Here is a 15,923-nt window from a genome sequence, read left to right on the forward strand (position 1 = left end):
AGGGGGAGGGGCCTCAGCGCGGCCCCCGCGGGATGCGGCGCCGGTACCGGAGCGCGGGGAGGGCGGGCAGAGACACCGCGGGGGTTTCGGGAGACACTGTCCGCACACGGAGCCGCGGGAGAGGGGACTGGAGCGTCTCTCCTACGGGGAGACTCTGCGGGAGCCGGACCTGTTTAGTCCAGAGAAGACTCAGAGAGGATCTCATCAATGCATATAAATATCTTAAAGGCGGGTGCCACGGGGATGGTGCCAGACTCTTTTCAGTGGTGCCCAGCGACAGGACAAGGAATAATGGTCATAAACTAAAATGCAAGAAGTTTCACCTGAACATGAGGAAGAACTTCTTTACATTGAGGGTGGCACAGCACTGGAACAGGCTGCCCAGGGAGGTTGTGGAGTCTCCCTCTCTGGAGGCATTCAAAACCCACCTGGATGTGTTCCTGTGCTGTTATTTGCATCTAGTAACCTGCTCTAGGTGACCCTGCCTTGGAAGGGGGGTTGGACTAGGTGATCTCCAGAGGTCCCTTCCAACCCTAAGGATTCTATGATTCTGTGATTTGCCTCAGCACAGGGCCTCATAGTCACCCTGGGCGCCCTGTGAGACAGGGCCCTGAGTAGGAGTGACATTTTCTGAAGTACATCCTGAGGGAGCTGCACACAGACCTGAGGGGAGCACAGGCAACACGGACTTGGAGGCATCAGGCTTTGCACCCCAGGTGAGCTTGTTCTGGTTTACTTTAGGGGCTGAGCACACTGCTCAGGGTAGCTCTCCTGGGGCAGCTGAGGGTCCACCACAGATAGTCATAGAATCATAGAGTGGCTTCAGTTGGAAACAACCTTAAAGATCATCTATTTCCAACCCCTCTGCCATGGGCAGGGACACCTTCCACTAGACTCCAGGTTGCTCAGAGTCCCATCCAACCTGGCCTTGAACACTTCCAGGGTGTTCTCTGGCACAAATAGTGCCAGGTCTCGTGGCTTCAAGTCTTGGAGCCATCCTGCTCCCTGAGCCACTTCAAACCTAACCTGTGGGAATGTTCAGGCAGAAGTGTGGTGAGAAGGGGCGCAGATGAAGTGACAGACAGAAAACATACCTGAATTGCCCTTCACAAATATTAAACATAGCTGTTTTACCCTGGTCAGCCATGGTTTGCTGCCTGCATTCCCTCACAAGGCAGGGCTCCCCACTCAGTACAGGTTTAATAAAAAAGCAAAAGGAAAAGTGAAGGAAAGGCATGGACAAGGTAGCTGCAGGAACCAGATTCAGAGGAGTTCACATAACAAAAGCAGGTCCGTAAGTCTGGGAGACAAGTTACACCTGAAGCTCTTTTCAAAGTAGGGTGTTTTCCACGTTTTAAAGATTTTACAACATCACTGGAGACTTGGGTACTCCCAGTTATGGAGAGCAGAGTGTGTTCAGCAAACCTGGCAGACAAGTCTGAATCACAGCCAAGGAAGCATAAAGGCAGGAGAGAGGACAGGTCAGTTCAGCGTGCTGAAGTGAAGCTAGCTAGGCTGGAGAGGACTTCTGAGGTGTAAGACAGCGACCCTATACTGGGGTAGGAGTGACAAGATGAGAACTGAACTGAAGCAGTAGGCAGCAGCTCCCAGCAGGAAACCTTCCCCCTCAGAGGAGCTCCAGAAGGGTGAGGAATCCCATCTGCAGGTGTAAATGCACAAAGAAAGTGGGAGAGAAAGCACTGAGGCATGTGTCCTGCAGGTAGACAGAGCAGGCACAGAGCCAAGAGTGGCTTCCACTACCACAAATGCTTCCAATGCCCATGAGTGTGGTGCCCTTGATCCCAGTCACAGCAGCTGCTGGTATCTGAGCAATGCAGACTTGATAACAGTAATACCAGGCATTTAGGTCTGTTATCAGGCTTATACTTTAAATGTTTACAATCTTTGGGGAATTCAGAGTGTGGTGTACTATGGAAATTAAGCCCTCAAGAAAGGTTATTTTTGGTGGATTCCAGGGAAGGAAAGCAGCTGAGCTAACAAAAAATACTCTGATGGTCAATCTAGTGGCACAGATGTGGTTACGTCAAAAAAATCCAGATTAATGAGCCAGTCAAGTTAGCTGAAGTTAAAGGTAAAGGAGACCTAGGCAAAATTAACTCTTCTACTCTGATCACTCCTTATGTCCTCACAACCAAGCTATGAATCGCACCTTGCTGAATCTTCTCATCTCTCATAACATATCAGAGATAGTGGCCTTTCTCATCTGTCCACCCAGCTAAACTCTTCCATCAGCTTATATTTTGCTTCCTCTTCTCTGTTTTTTTACAAAGAGGACCCATGACAGTGCCATGCAGCAGACCCTGCTCACTAGTCTTGCACTACAAAGCGCTCCAGCCACTACAGTAACTAAACCAAACATTTAAGTTGTTTCTACAGGATGAACATGCTTCAACTGGTCTGTTGGCCATTTCAGCTGCCTTCTAGTTTTGATCTGGTAAAGTAAAGTATCTTCAAATATGTTCATGTCTTCACTTGTTAAATTGTGTTTACGCACAGTCTGGAAAACAAAGATCAGTCCATGAAGACTTTTGTTCTTCAGTCTCTTTACCCTTTGTTTCACTCTCCTCTGCCAACACTTGTTTTTCTTTTCCTTTAAAAGTCTGAGCAGAAGCTTCCAATTTCTTTATAACGTTTCTTTTGTGTTCAGTGACATTTCTGTAGGTTTTGTTATGTGACCTTTCCAAATTCTAAAGCATCTGTGTCTAAACTATGATGAAGTTTTGTATTTCTACAATTTTGTGCTTGTTTTGACTTCCCTACTTTTTACCAAAGTCTGATAATAATTTTTCATCCTTTGGTTCTGTCATACTTAGTAATATGCATATCCCTGTAAGTCTGCCAGTGATTTTCCACGCTGCAGTGGTGTTACTCTGTAGCTGAACAACATTAAATATAGAACTGTATTGAATTAGTTGGGTTTTGGGAGCTACACTATATAGATTCTGCATCTCTTCGGGTTTTATCAGAGATTCCCAGAACATTCTCTAAAGTATCCTGAGCTGAAACCTAAAGGTTTTCAGAAGAACCAGGAACTTCCTGTACTCATTGCCTTGACTTTGATCAATTGCTAATGTAACTGGGAACTTGAGGTCCAAAAGTGCTTGATCATCAGCACTAAAGTCACTGTATTTCCACAAGTCAACATTTCTGGAAAGCTATTAGGGTAGTTCACATTTTTCAAAGGTAGACAAAGTAAGTCCTGTAGAAGTACAGATCCATATCAACATATTATTTCTTTCTTCTTTAAATGACCACAGGAACCTTTTCTAGCATCACAGTTTGGGCACACAGTCTGGATTCATTGTTTGCAAAGCCTCTTCTTCAGTTTTCTTCCAAACACTGTCCAGTCTTTCCTGTGGCCCCCAGATTCCATGGAAAGTCTGATGCAGCTTGAAACAACATTCATATTCTCTTGGACCCAATGGCGATTGGGGTCCCAATAACACATTTTTTATGGAATCCAGTCTCTAATGGCTCCTGTGACTTTGTCTTCATGTTTCCCCTCCTATTGCTCCAATCATTACTTCTTTGAAAGCTTTGCCACAAAACTTTGGTCTTTGGCACATTGCCCCACTCTATATAGACCTCCTCCCTGTGTTGCTGAATGTATGTAAACATACATTTTACTATTATTTCTATGTGGACAACTCACAAATCACCCTTTCCAATTCAAATCCCATTTTGTTCCAAACCACCCTTTCCCTCAGAACTTTCTGAGGAAGACTAGCCTTGCTCATCCTTACCTTGGCTACAGCAGGATGATTAATACTGTCTAAATCTCATTCTCCTCCTTCCTTTTTCAATCAAGGTGGAGAACACAATCTTCTCCTATTTCAGACCCATAACCCATGCTTGGTCTTCAGCTCTGAATTCGCCTTACACACTCACATCCACGCTCTGAATCGCACCTTGTTGATTTTTTTCTGCGTAACGTATCAAAGTTATGGACTTTCTGATCTGTCACCTCAACCAAACTATTCCACTTAGGCATTGTCTTGCTTCCTTTTCTCTGGTTCTCACAAAGACAGTATTGCACTTTTCATGTCCATTCCAAGTGCTTCCGGAAAGAGATTTTTTTTTGTATGAGTGATTGACCTCGCTGTGTCACTTCAAGTTTTGCATCTTCCCAATCTTTCCTGACATGCTTTCCCCCTCTCCTAGCATTTCTGATTCATCATTAAGACATCAGCTCCTCCTACACCCAGTTGGCCTATAATATCAGCCTCCAGCTCCTATTTATTAGTGTTTCAAGTACTTCCGTGCTTTCTTCTATGCTTCCTTAAGGCATGAAAGGACTTGCACATCAAAAAGAAATTTGGGAACCATGAAAGACTACTAGACTACACCATAAAATTTGCAGCTATGACAACTGAACTTACTCATGGCAACTTCTCTACAGAGACACAGGACAGGCGTAAATGTCAGATTGTAAAAGAAAACATGGTGTCGATGAGTGTGTATTGGGATCAGCAGTAGCACTGCCATTCTTTGGTTGAAAAGTGAAAATAAGTTTGCCAAGAATGGTCAGAAAAAAGGGCCAAGAGCTGCATAGCTTCAAGACCTTGAAACCAAATAGTTGCCTGTAGGGTGCACTGGGAAGACCATCTCTGAATTATTGCAGCTTGTTAAATGCATGGAAGAGATTGTGTAACAAGTTAAATATATCATCTGCATAGTGGTCTGCATTTACATATGGTGGGACTTGATGACTGAGGTTGTCCCTGAAAATAAAAACCAAGCTGATCATTCAGATGGACACAAATCTCACACATTTGATGTTTTATATCCTAGCACAATCTGCTTTAAAAGAAAAACAGGATTTATGCCCCATTTGTGCAATCCTAAAAATAGAATTGCTAAGACATCTTTACAATAATAGAGATGAGAAATTTCTACGTAAATAAATTATAGCTTCCCATTGCCAGAAGTTTATTACAGAAATGAGTCAAGACAAAGATTTTCAACATTATAAAAAACAAGTCAGAGTCCTCTTCAAAACATAATTAAAAAAACCTGTCACCCATTGCCACAGGCATACTGAGATGGACAACATTTAACAGTGGCAGATCCATCAATGTTTGAAAGGGTAATGTTTTTCTTAAAATTCCAGCCCTAGTCTGGTGAGCGCTATGGGGAACATGAAAATCAAGTTCATATTTCATAGTGAAGCATTCTTCCATTCTGGAGAGGGCAGATTAAAATTTGGCTGAAAAAGAGAGAGATTTGCTCCCTTACAGCTGTGTTTTGGAATATCTGCATGTCCCTGTTCCTCTACACAGATCTTCATGCCTGTCTCAATGAACCTCCCTGCAGGCATATGGGCCCAACTGCACTGATTACTTTGCAGAACTGGAGCTTAGAAATTACAAAGCCACATGCTTTATAATTGCAAACTCACTAATTTATCCCAGTCTCGTTCAACGATCTTCTCCTTCCCAGCAGGGCCCATCTGTCACCATTTCACTAACTCCATATTTTAATGAGATCCAATTTCATTCTTTGCTTTTAAGTGATTTTATTCTGTATCTGTACATTGAAAGAAAAAATATATGTTTTCTATTAAAAGAAAGTCAGTCATAAATATGTAGAAAACTGATGGGCCCCTGCATGTATTGCCATTTAACATTTTATCATTGTGTTGTTCATAGTTTTGCATTGTCTTCATTCAGTGCTAAAAGAGCAATTAAAAGACGTTTTGCTTTAGAAAGAGAAAAAACATGAAGGAAAGATGGACATTCAAGTATAAACTGCCTTAGAACTACAACAAACTGATAAGAAAGTGTCTTTGGAAGCCTAATCTTTGGGTGAAATGTTCTCATTCAGCTCATGCTACTGAATTAGACTTGGACCATGAAAACAGTCAGTGAAGAATTCTGCTGTTAAAGGAGAATATACCACTTGATGTAAAAATAACAGCGTCAGCTCTCACACTATTAGCTCTCTTCGTTAGCCCAGCCACAGGTTGAGAGGCAAGAAAGGCTTTACACAAACTGACTGGGATCTCCTAGGCTAGCTCAAGCCTGAGGGTGGAGTTGAAGGCATCAAGACAAATTGACCAGACACAGTAGCTGTCATTTCTTAGGATATATGAGGTTCATGTAACAATGCTCCTTTGTTCCAAATGAACCAAAAAACCCCTATGGGGAACACCATCATCAGCTACAGTGGGCAAATGCATGACTGCATTGCATGGATGCAATGCTCAGCCAACAAATTCCTGTCAGACTGTTGTCTCTCCTGCACATATCTAGGTAGCTGCAGAGTGACATGCAGCAGGGAAAGCTGCACTTCTGTGTCCCAAGCATTGTGCTCATCCTTGCTGCCTTGTGAAGCCTCAGGGTGCCTATCAGGATTGGCAACAGTAAGACAGGGATTTTCCATCCACTTCTATGCAGGTTGAAAGTCAAGCCAGTGGAACTGCTTTCCATGAAAGATTATATTCATCACCCAAACACAAGGCTTCCTTTTGGTTTGTTAGTCCACCCTTTACACTTTTCAGTAATCTTCCTCCTCCTCACTTATCTAATACTAATCAAAGTCATACATACACAAAGAACCCAGCATTTGCTCAAAATGCTGGTCAGACTCCACTGGCTGAGTAGCAGACAGATGGTAATTGAGTCCAGCGCATCCTGATGGTATTAGCTCTATTTGACGGGTATGCAGCAGCTGTGTGAGTTGTGTGTTTGAAACCACAGTAACTTCCAGATACACAGCCCCCCCAACTGGAACAACTATGCAGGAGACTTGCAGCAACTTGAATCTACTAGATACACTTCAAAATCTCCAGTTCCAGCAAGTTTGAAATTCTGGATACCAAAACAGAGCTTCTCTGATAAAATCTAGGTATGGGACAACAGGTGAGGAAAAAAGGTGTTTCTGCTTCTACTGGTTGTGATGACCACTGTTGCCACTGCTGATGGAGATGCCCAGAGATGAGACTGGAAACTTCTCCACTGTGTCTGTGATTATATACCTTCACCATCATTATATATTCTCTTCTTTTCCCTTCCACAAACACACGTGCGTGAGCACATGCTGAAAGCAAAGAACACAGAGCTGTCTCCCCTTAGGAAGAACAAAACCAGCTTCATCCCTTCTCTCTCAAGCATGAATAAAAATCTGCTGATCTTACCTGAACATCTTCAGAGTTTTACAGCTAGTCCTTTCATGCCTCAGAGAGCCTATCCAACCTTCCTATAAATGCTGCAATGGAAGTTTATGTTCCATCCAATAGCTAAATAACTGCTGACAGGTTATCTTATTGACCATTGTTAGAGTTTCAGATACTCCTTCATGGATAGAGGCAGAGACTAAAGCCAAGATGAAAGACAGCATGAATGCTGTGCTTACTGTTTGTCTTTTTGTTACCTGAAATTTGTATATAATAGGGCTTGAATGCAATGGAGTCCTTAAAATGGAAATCACAATTCCCAGTAAATACAGAAAAAAGAACGAGACTGTGGAAGATGTTACCAGGTCCTGCCCTTGGGTCATAACAAACCCATGCAACACTACAGGCTTGGGGCAGAGCGGCTGGAAAGCTGCCTGGCAGAGAAGAAACTGGAGGTGCTTGTTGACAATGGCTAAACACGAGCCAGCAGTGTGCCCAGGTGGCCAAGGAGGCCAATGGCATTCTGGCCTGTATCAAAAATAGTTTGGCCAGCAGGACAAGGGTAATGATCGTCCCGCAGTACTGGGCATTGGTGAGGCTGCACCTCAAATCCTGTGTTTAGTTTTGGGCCCCTCAATTCAAGAAAGACATTGAGGTGCTGGAGCAAGTTCAGAGAAGGGCAACAAAGCTGATGAAGAGTCTGTAGTACAAGTCCTATGAGGAGCGGCTGAGGGAGCTGGGGATGTTTAGCTTGGAGAAAAGGAGGCTCAGGGGGGACCTTATTGCTCTCTACAACTGCCTGAAAGGAGGTTGTAGCCAGGTGGGGGTTGGCCTCTTCTCCCAAGTAACAAGCAACAGGATGAGAAAATGGCCCCAAGTTGTCAGGGAGGTTTTGACTGGATATTAGGGAAGATTTCTTCCTGGAAAGGGTGGCCAGGCTCTGGAAGAGACTTCCCAGGGAAGTGGTTGAGTCACTATCCATGGAGATATTTAAAAGATATGTAGATGTGGCACTTAGGGACATGGTTGAGTGATGGACTTGGCTGTATCAGGTTTACGGTTGGACGTTATGATCTTAATGGTCTTTCCCAACCTAAATGATTTTATAATTCTAAGAAGTTGGATGAAAATCACTAACCTCAGTACAGTAAAATCACAATAAAAACAGAGCTCCAAAGTCTCTGGGCAGGCACTGTATAAATAACATGGCAGCTCTAAAAATTATGAGAGATGATGATGAAATCTTGTAAAAGCTCAGATTCAACCAGCGCTTTCTGTTGTACACGAAAATCATTTGGGCTAGTAAATGAGATGACAGTTAAAGAAATGGTACTGGTTTGGGGAGTACTGATTGCATTTTGTATAGGAAGATAAAAGGGAACGTTGTTTTGAAATGGTAATGCAGAGGTAGGACGAACATTGTGTCCATAGGAATGTTACCCATTTTCTCACGAAGAGTTCAGAATAAAAAGAGGAAGTAGGATTTTTCCCCCCTACCCTGAAGAGTTTTGTTGTGGGGTGTTTGGAGGGTTTTTTTTTTGTTTGTTTGGCTTGGTTTGATTTAATCAGAACTATTAATTAATGGTCAGAAAATTTTGATTTATTGAAAGGAATATCTGAGTGACCACTGAATCAAAATCCCAAAAGTCTTTAAAAAGCATACATTACATGAGGTAAGCAACCCATTTTAAACTATTTCAGTAAAGACTAGAGAAATAAAAAAGCAAAATAAATAAACATGCCAAACAATGTCAGCAAAAAAGCAGCTGGCAGGTGTAATAGAAAATGTCCAAATACCAGCAGTTGTAGTGATGAACCCAGCTAGTTCACAAAGATATACACACAAGGCAGGAAAATATTTGCATTAAAGATGGAATGACTGGGAGTAAGGTCCTCGTAAGCAGGATAAAGGGGAAATGTGCAATTTCTGAGAATACCCAACAAAACCAGGCACAAATGGTTCATATTCTAACATATAGAACAGTCAGAACACCAGCAAGGAAAATGAAAGCAGAAATAGAAATAACCGAAACAAAATTATTTACACATGGAACAAGCTTGAAATGTCAGAGAGTAAAATGCCACGCTGGGGTAATTCCAAAACTGAATATTTGGACAGCATTGACTCAGAGAAAAGGCAGAATGGTGAGATAAGGGTACAGGGGTATACCCAGGCAACCAACAAGTTTCCATCAAAATCTCAGGGGGAGCACATGTGTTTGACCTTAACAAGGTGTAGGCCACTACAGAAAATCAGCTTCCTTAACAAACCCGACCCGGATCTGAGCAAGCCAGTTGCATCACACAGAACTGTATTTGCAGGAAAGAGACAGAGACAAAAGAATATTTATAGAAGGCCTTAGAGATCACTGTAACTTGCACATTTTTTACAATACTAAAGACTTGTTCTTCTGATGTGTTTGACAGATATTGCCTCACAAAACTCTTTCATAATGTGCTCTACAGCTGTGATATTTCTGTGCAGACACAAGGACCTGACTAGATATTTCTAGGCCTGTTTTCTACCTGATGCTTGCCCCTACTCAGCCTGCTTTTGCGTAGAGAAGCAATTCTAGCAAAAGGCCTGTGGCTAAACTGACAACCTCCCCAGCCCATCATTCTCCCATCATTAGGTCTATCAGCTTCTCACTTCATCAGCTACATTTTTATGAGTTTATGACATCCCATAGCCACATTTTCTGCCTCCTTTGTGCTATATTTGACCAAACCCGGGTTGCATCTATATCTCAGTGTGCAAGGATGCTCCAGAAATTCATTCTTCGGTGTTTAAAATCTTCTAGCATGTTTTAAATTTGGTTGGACTAATTTATAGCCATTCATTTTTGCTCAGATGCTACTGTTAAAGTACCAGCATTCAGGTTTTATGATTTCTTTTTATGAAGGCTTTGAAATTTAATTTTGGCTGAATTTTTCTCATGGCAGAGATTCAGAGATTGTTCGTGGATATCCCATAATAAATAATGCAAATATCTGTACCATTTAGTGTAGATCTAATGCCTGGAATGTTCTGTTTATGCTATTTCACTTTTTTTTCATGTCTATCTACCTAATTACCAATAGGTAGAAGAAATGTACTGTTTAGATTAGACAGAAGGCTTTTAAGTACAGCTTATAGCACTAAACTTCACGTACAGCTAATAACAGCACATAAATCTGAGATGTTCTCTGTCATCAGCTACACTTCGTATCCCTCACAGACATTACTTAACAGTTGAAATGTATTAAGAAAGTAATTAGATGCACTTTTAAAATAATTTTAAGATACACAAATACATAATAGTCTTGGCATGGACCCTGGGAAGCAAAGGAGTGAAAAGTTAGGGCAAGCAACCTACTTCCACCTTCCACACCTCTCCCAAAGGCATGTGCATTGTAAAAGTTACTTTTTGAATTAGCAGCTCAGCCTCCCTTCTTCATTTGCCTGGGGACTTCCATTGCCTGTCACACCAGCACATTCCACCCCCATGACACAGCACCAAATAGCCACACAGCCAGTCACAGACAATCCTTTAGTCCTGCTCCCCTTTTTGCCAGCTTGTTCTTTTCTTAGAAATGTGCTGGCACTGCTGCACTCTTCACTCCCTGACTAAAGGTATGATTAATGACAGTTCTTAAAAACTACAAATGCCTTTTTTGTCAGCGTGGCCAACAACTAGCGTTTCATATGCTAGCAGCTTCATCAGTCTTCAGGCAGGAAACAAATCATGACACATTCCCCACAGGTCAGAATAAATGTTTCACTGTGGTACTTCTTTATCATTACTGAAAGAGAAATGCACCTAAGAAGAAAGCACCCAAGATTCATTCTGAAAAATCCTTCAAGAATTCCCTTTAGTCTGCCTCCGCTCAGTGCTCCAGGACACAGGTTGTGGGAAGCAGAGAAATATGTGCCTACACTGGGCATGTTTTTTGGGGGGGGAAGAAAAAAGGTGAAAAATTGAGATTAAACAAAAGATACATCATCTATAATGTAGTTTTATTGAATCAGTAATGCTCATTTTGGTTAGGATGCAGAAGGGTTTAAATTCTAATCTCTTGTTTGCCATTACCCATAATTGTCTTCTGACAGAAATTTCCCATGCCTGGTTTATCCTGTTGCTGAATTTTCTGCTGTTAAGTTTAGGCAAAACCAGTTTCAGCCTCTTTCATCAAGAAAGCAGGGCGAATTCCTGTTGTGTTACAAGCTTACCTCCAAACCGTCTCAAACTTGAACAATGAGTTGAGAAAGAAAAGTTCTGACTTAAATAAGTGACAAGAGTGTGAAAACATCTTGCTGGGTGCACAAAAATATCTTGCTGTGGCATTCCTGCCATAGCGAGGGAGAACTCAAGATGGCTTTCCCACCCAAGAAAAGCCAGCCCATGGCTATCAGACCTTCTGTCATGATTTGCACCAAGTTCCTCTGAGCTATTTGTCCATGAGCGTGGACTATCAGCCAGAGTCTTCCACTCTTTTGCTGAGAAAATGGACATTTTCTCTCAAAATCATCTGGGGGAAGAAGCTGTGGTCCGTTTTACCTATGGTTTTGCACTAGAGTTATCACAATGAGAGTCCCTGGGCTTTTCACAGTTGCTCACATCGCACATGGAGCTGCACCACAACACGGTCCTGTTGAGCACAAACCCACCTACTAGTGTGTGCTTAGTCACAGCATGGCTGCCCAAAAGAAATTTCTAAGGAATCCATACCACACAGCACCTGACAAGCCCACTGACAGCTGATACTCACTTCCAAGTAACGACACATGATTGCTCAGCCACGGCTTCTGCTTTGCAAACAGACATTGGGAGCCATCGTTTAGCCAGTTATTAATCCAGTTAATGTGATCTGTCTTCTCATCGCACTGTGCAAAGTTTTTGCTGAGTGTAATGAGGTACTAAATCAACCGCCTTATAAACATCTGTATATACTGTATCAACGTTGTTGTCTTAATCTGTATGTCTTGCTGTCTTCCCAGCACAACTGTTTGATCTGATTCATTTCCCTAAAAATATGCTAACTGACATTAATTATAATGTTACCCTTCAGGTTTTTCTCAGCTAATCCCTTAACCACTTTTCCCTTGTTTTACCATGACTGAATCAGGCTAACTAACTTATAATTAGCAGTACCATTCTCATTCTCTGAATATTGACACAATGTAATCACTAAGACATGTTTTTCCGGTTTTTTTTCTGTCACGCCTATATTTGTTAAAAATTATCAGAGGTGCAGAAGTCAAGTTGGCCAATACTTTTATGACTCCTAGGAGAAAATACTTTCGGCCTGCAGGTTTATCGGTGTTAGCCTTTGTTACTTAACATGCCAATAATCAGTGGGTCAGAAAATAGTTCATTTGACATACATGTATCACACTGCTTTCTTCCAAATATAGTAAAGAAATTATTATTCTGTCTTTTCTGCACCATTTGAAGCAGTTTTATCAGCTGCATCTAGCTAGGGCAAACATTTTTGGGGCTGGTGGGGTTTTTTTTGTTGGTTGTTTTTTTTTTTTTATACTAATGCTCTTAACTTTATGTTGTCTTTTGACTTTCCAGTAAGCAACCTTCTTCTTTGACAACCTTATCTTCCTATATCCATTTCCCAAGATTTATGGCTCCTCATTCAACATTCTTACAGCCTGTTTCCAATTTTTTCATTGGTTATGAATTGCTTCTTTGTTTCTAATCATGGCTTTCCCTTAACAACTGAAAACAGTATGGCCAATGTTCTTTTCTTTGATGGTGACTTTTGGACAGCTAATAAACCCTCCTCAAGTGCCACCATCTTCCATGTATATTGTTCTGCCCAGATATATTACCCCAACAGATTCTGCTTATAACTTTCTTGAGATTTCATAAATTAAAGCTTTTGAAGCTGTCTGTGTTTGAGACTCTCCTCTGATTGGCCACACTAAATATAATCAGGCCTTGAACATTGGTCTCTTGGTAACCACCAACTTCCAATTCAGCAACTTTCATCTTTATTCCTTGTAGTGAAGTCCAAAATATTTATCTTATGCAGGTAAGGCTTTTAAGTTACGTAAGTGACATTTTACCAACTTTTTGGAAGAAGTGGTTAGGTCACCATCCCTTTGAATGCAGAATACAAGATTAGATCTCTTTTTAAAAGACATTCTTTGATCTAGTTCTGAAAAAACATTATCCAGATCTGCACAGGGAGGGTCAGCCTAGGTGAACAGGGAGGTCCCTTCTGTCGAGAGAAGCTGAAAGTCTTTGAACAAAAAATGAAACTCTATTGATGTTTAATTGGTAACTGCAAATCTTCCAGTTTTTAATTTCCCCATAACAGTGCAGATTTGAATTCTGCCCATTGTAGAAACTTGATTAGGTGTAATTGCAAGTTTTCTAACCCTTCTAAGGGGTTGGCCCTTTTCATATTCATCTTATTGTCTCCTTCCACCCTGCTACTTCTGTTGTATTTTCCAGTGTTAGTTGGCATACTGGTCTATAGGCATTCAGGAATCTTCACTTCTGATTTATCTTGTCTTGCAGGTGCAAAGCAATAACATGAGAGGCAAAAGGCACAAGTTAAGACGGGAGAAATTTCAATTATAGATCATATTTTTGGTTTAGTTTGGTTTGGTATTTTTTACCTTGACAGTGGTCAGATGCTGGAAAAGGTTGCCCAGAGAGGTTACAGGATCTCCTTCCCAAGATGTGTTCAAGACTCAACTAGACATGGCCCTGAGCAACCTGATCTAATTATACCTGCTTTGAGCAGGGAGGTTCCCCTAGATCACCCCCAGAGGTCCCTTCCAACCTAAATAATTCGTGGTTCTATGAGCTACAGACCTAAAACAAGGTAATTGTATCTTCCCTTTATAGTCCTATCTCTTAAACTCTTTTTTTTCTCTCAATCTGTCTTAATCACATCATAACCGGAGGTGTTAACATTCACATCATTAACATCTGAGCAGGTCAACGTAATTGATAATGTCAGTGAAATTTAAATGTCTTTTTATTAAGGCTGTTCCATTTTTTCAGGTCTTTTCCTCACCAGACTGAACTCAGTCTTCATGCTACGTAAAAACAAAGTCTTTGATAACATGCCTCATTTCAAGTGTTGGTGTGCCAGTGTACTGAGGTACTCCAATACTACTCATGAATTTTTGTAGGATATAAATAATACATAGACATAATGCATTGAAAGAGGTGTTTGAATGATACTACACATAAGCAGATACATCTGTCTCAATTAATGAGGTTTTGACTATACCATTCTTGCACAATACTAGTTTTGGTACATTGCTTCCTTCAGACCTACATAAATGAATGCACTGGGCAAGGCAGGTGGAGCGTTATAATATATGCAGCGATTTCTGAGTTTTGAAGAGCTTGTCTTTGCAATAGAAATGTAAATCTAGAATATATAAAAAAAGTTTGCTGATTATATAATCCTTTTTGGCATATTCTGGTGGACTAAATATTTCAGAGCATTGCTAATAAACTCCACAGCTTTTCACTTGTGTTTGACAGAACTGTGATGAGATAACAGAAGCACATTAAATAACCTTGAAGAATATTTCAAGACCCATTGGCTGTTATACGTGATGCAAATTCAAGGTGAAGTACTTTGATTTCTAGAAGTTACAGTTGTTCAAAAAGTACAGCCTAATGATGAAGGATGACAAAATACAGTGGGAGCTGCCGTGTGGACCAAATAGTCTTTTTGGAGACCATAACTACACAAACAGTCCATTAAACATTCTGAAGTTATATGTAATTTTAAATAGCTAGATTTTTTTTTCCAGGTTCATACCCTGTTAATATAATACCCACTGACACACAGGTATATGTAGACATTTAATGTAATAGTCTTAAAAGCTAAGGTGAGCAAGTGTCTTACAGAGATGTGTAAGTGTATAATGTACTGTGAAGAACCCAGGTACACATCAAGAGATAGAGACAGATATTTACGAGCAGAATGACTATAGCTTTTATAACCATACTACATTTCTGAAAGGGAAAAACCCTATACCCAAGAGCTTTTACAAGGATGATTACCTATTAATAAACAAAGAAGCTTAAAGTTCATTCGTATCTTAATAAAACAGTATTGCCCACTAAGCCAAATGAAATCAAGCAAGACAGTGCTCAAATTAAATTACAACTGCAATAAAATGAATTAATATACTTTTAAGATACAGTATGAAGTAAACAACTGCACTTTAGATGAACACAAATGGGATTCAGGTTGTGAAATTACCTGTCTGAGACTTAGAAATGTGTGATAATGGTAATATAACAAACACAACCTTCTTTCAGTCTCTTTGAGGCAGCTGCTCTACTTGTCAAAATTGCTCTTTATTGAGGATCTTAATGCAATTTTCCATTATTCAACCTGATTGCTCTTGTTTCATTCAAAATGGCCTAAAACCCTCTCTTTTTCATTTTGGCAAGCTAATACACTACAAACACAGTTTCCAACCCTCACAAAGCAGTATGATTTAAGGTAGCAATTCCTACATATTTGGATGTGTACAAGCTATCATGCAGACACACTTAATCACAGTTTCTAAAGGTTACAAATATTACTCACTGGTAGGAAAGCTATCTATAGGCTAGTTTGCGAGTCTTGAGCTGCCATCTGCTTTGGATAGCCTCAGGACAGCAGGACCTGCATCTTGTTGGTCCAAGAGGAAACTACCAGTGCTGCTTACCCTTATGAATGGGATCCTTCTTTCTCTGCAACAACTCAAATGTATTGAAGGATGTCACATATTTTATCTTTGAAATATGTTGCTTCCTTTTTCTGACCCCTTTCA

The sequence above is a fragment of the Neopelma chrysocephalum genome, unplaced genomic scaffold (genome assembly GCF_003984885.1).
Source record: "Neopelma chrysocephalum unplaced genomic scaffold, ASM398488v2 Primary Assembly neopelma1_60, whole genome shotgun sequence".
Lineage (NCBI taxonomy): Eukaryota > Metazoa > Chordata > Aves > Passeriformes > Pipridae > Neopelma > Neopelma chrysocephalum.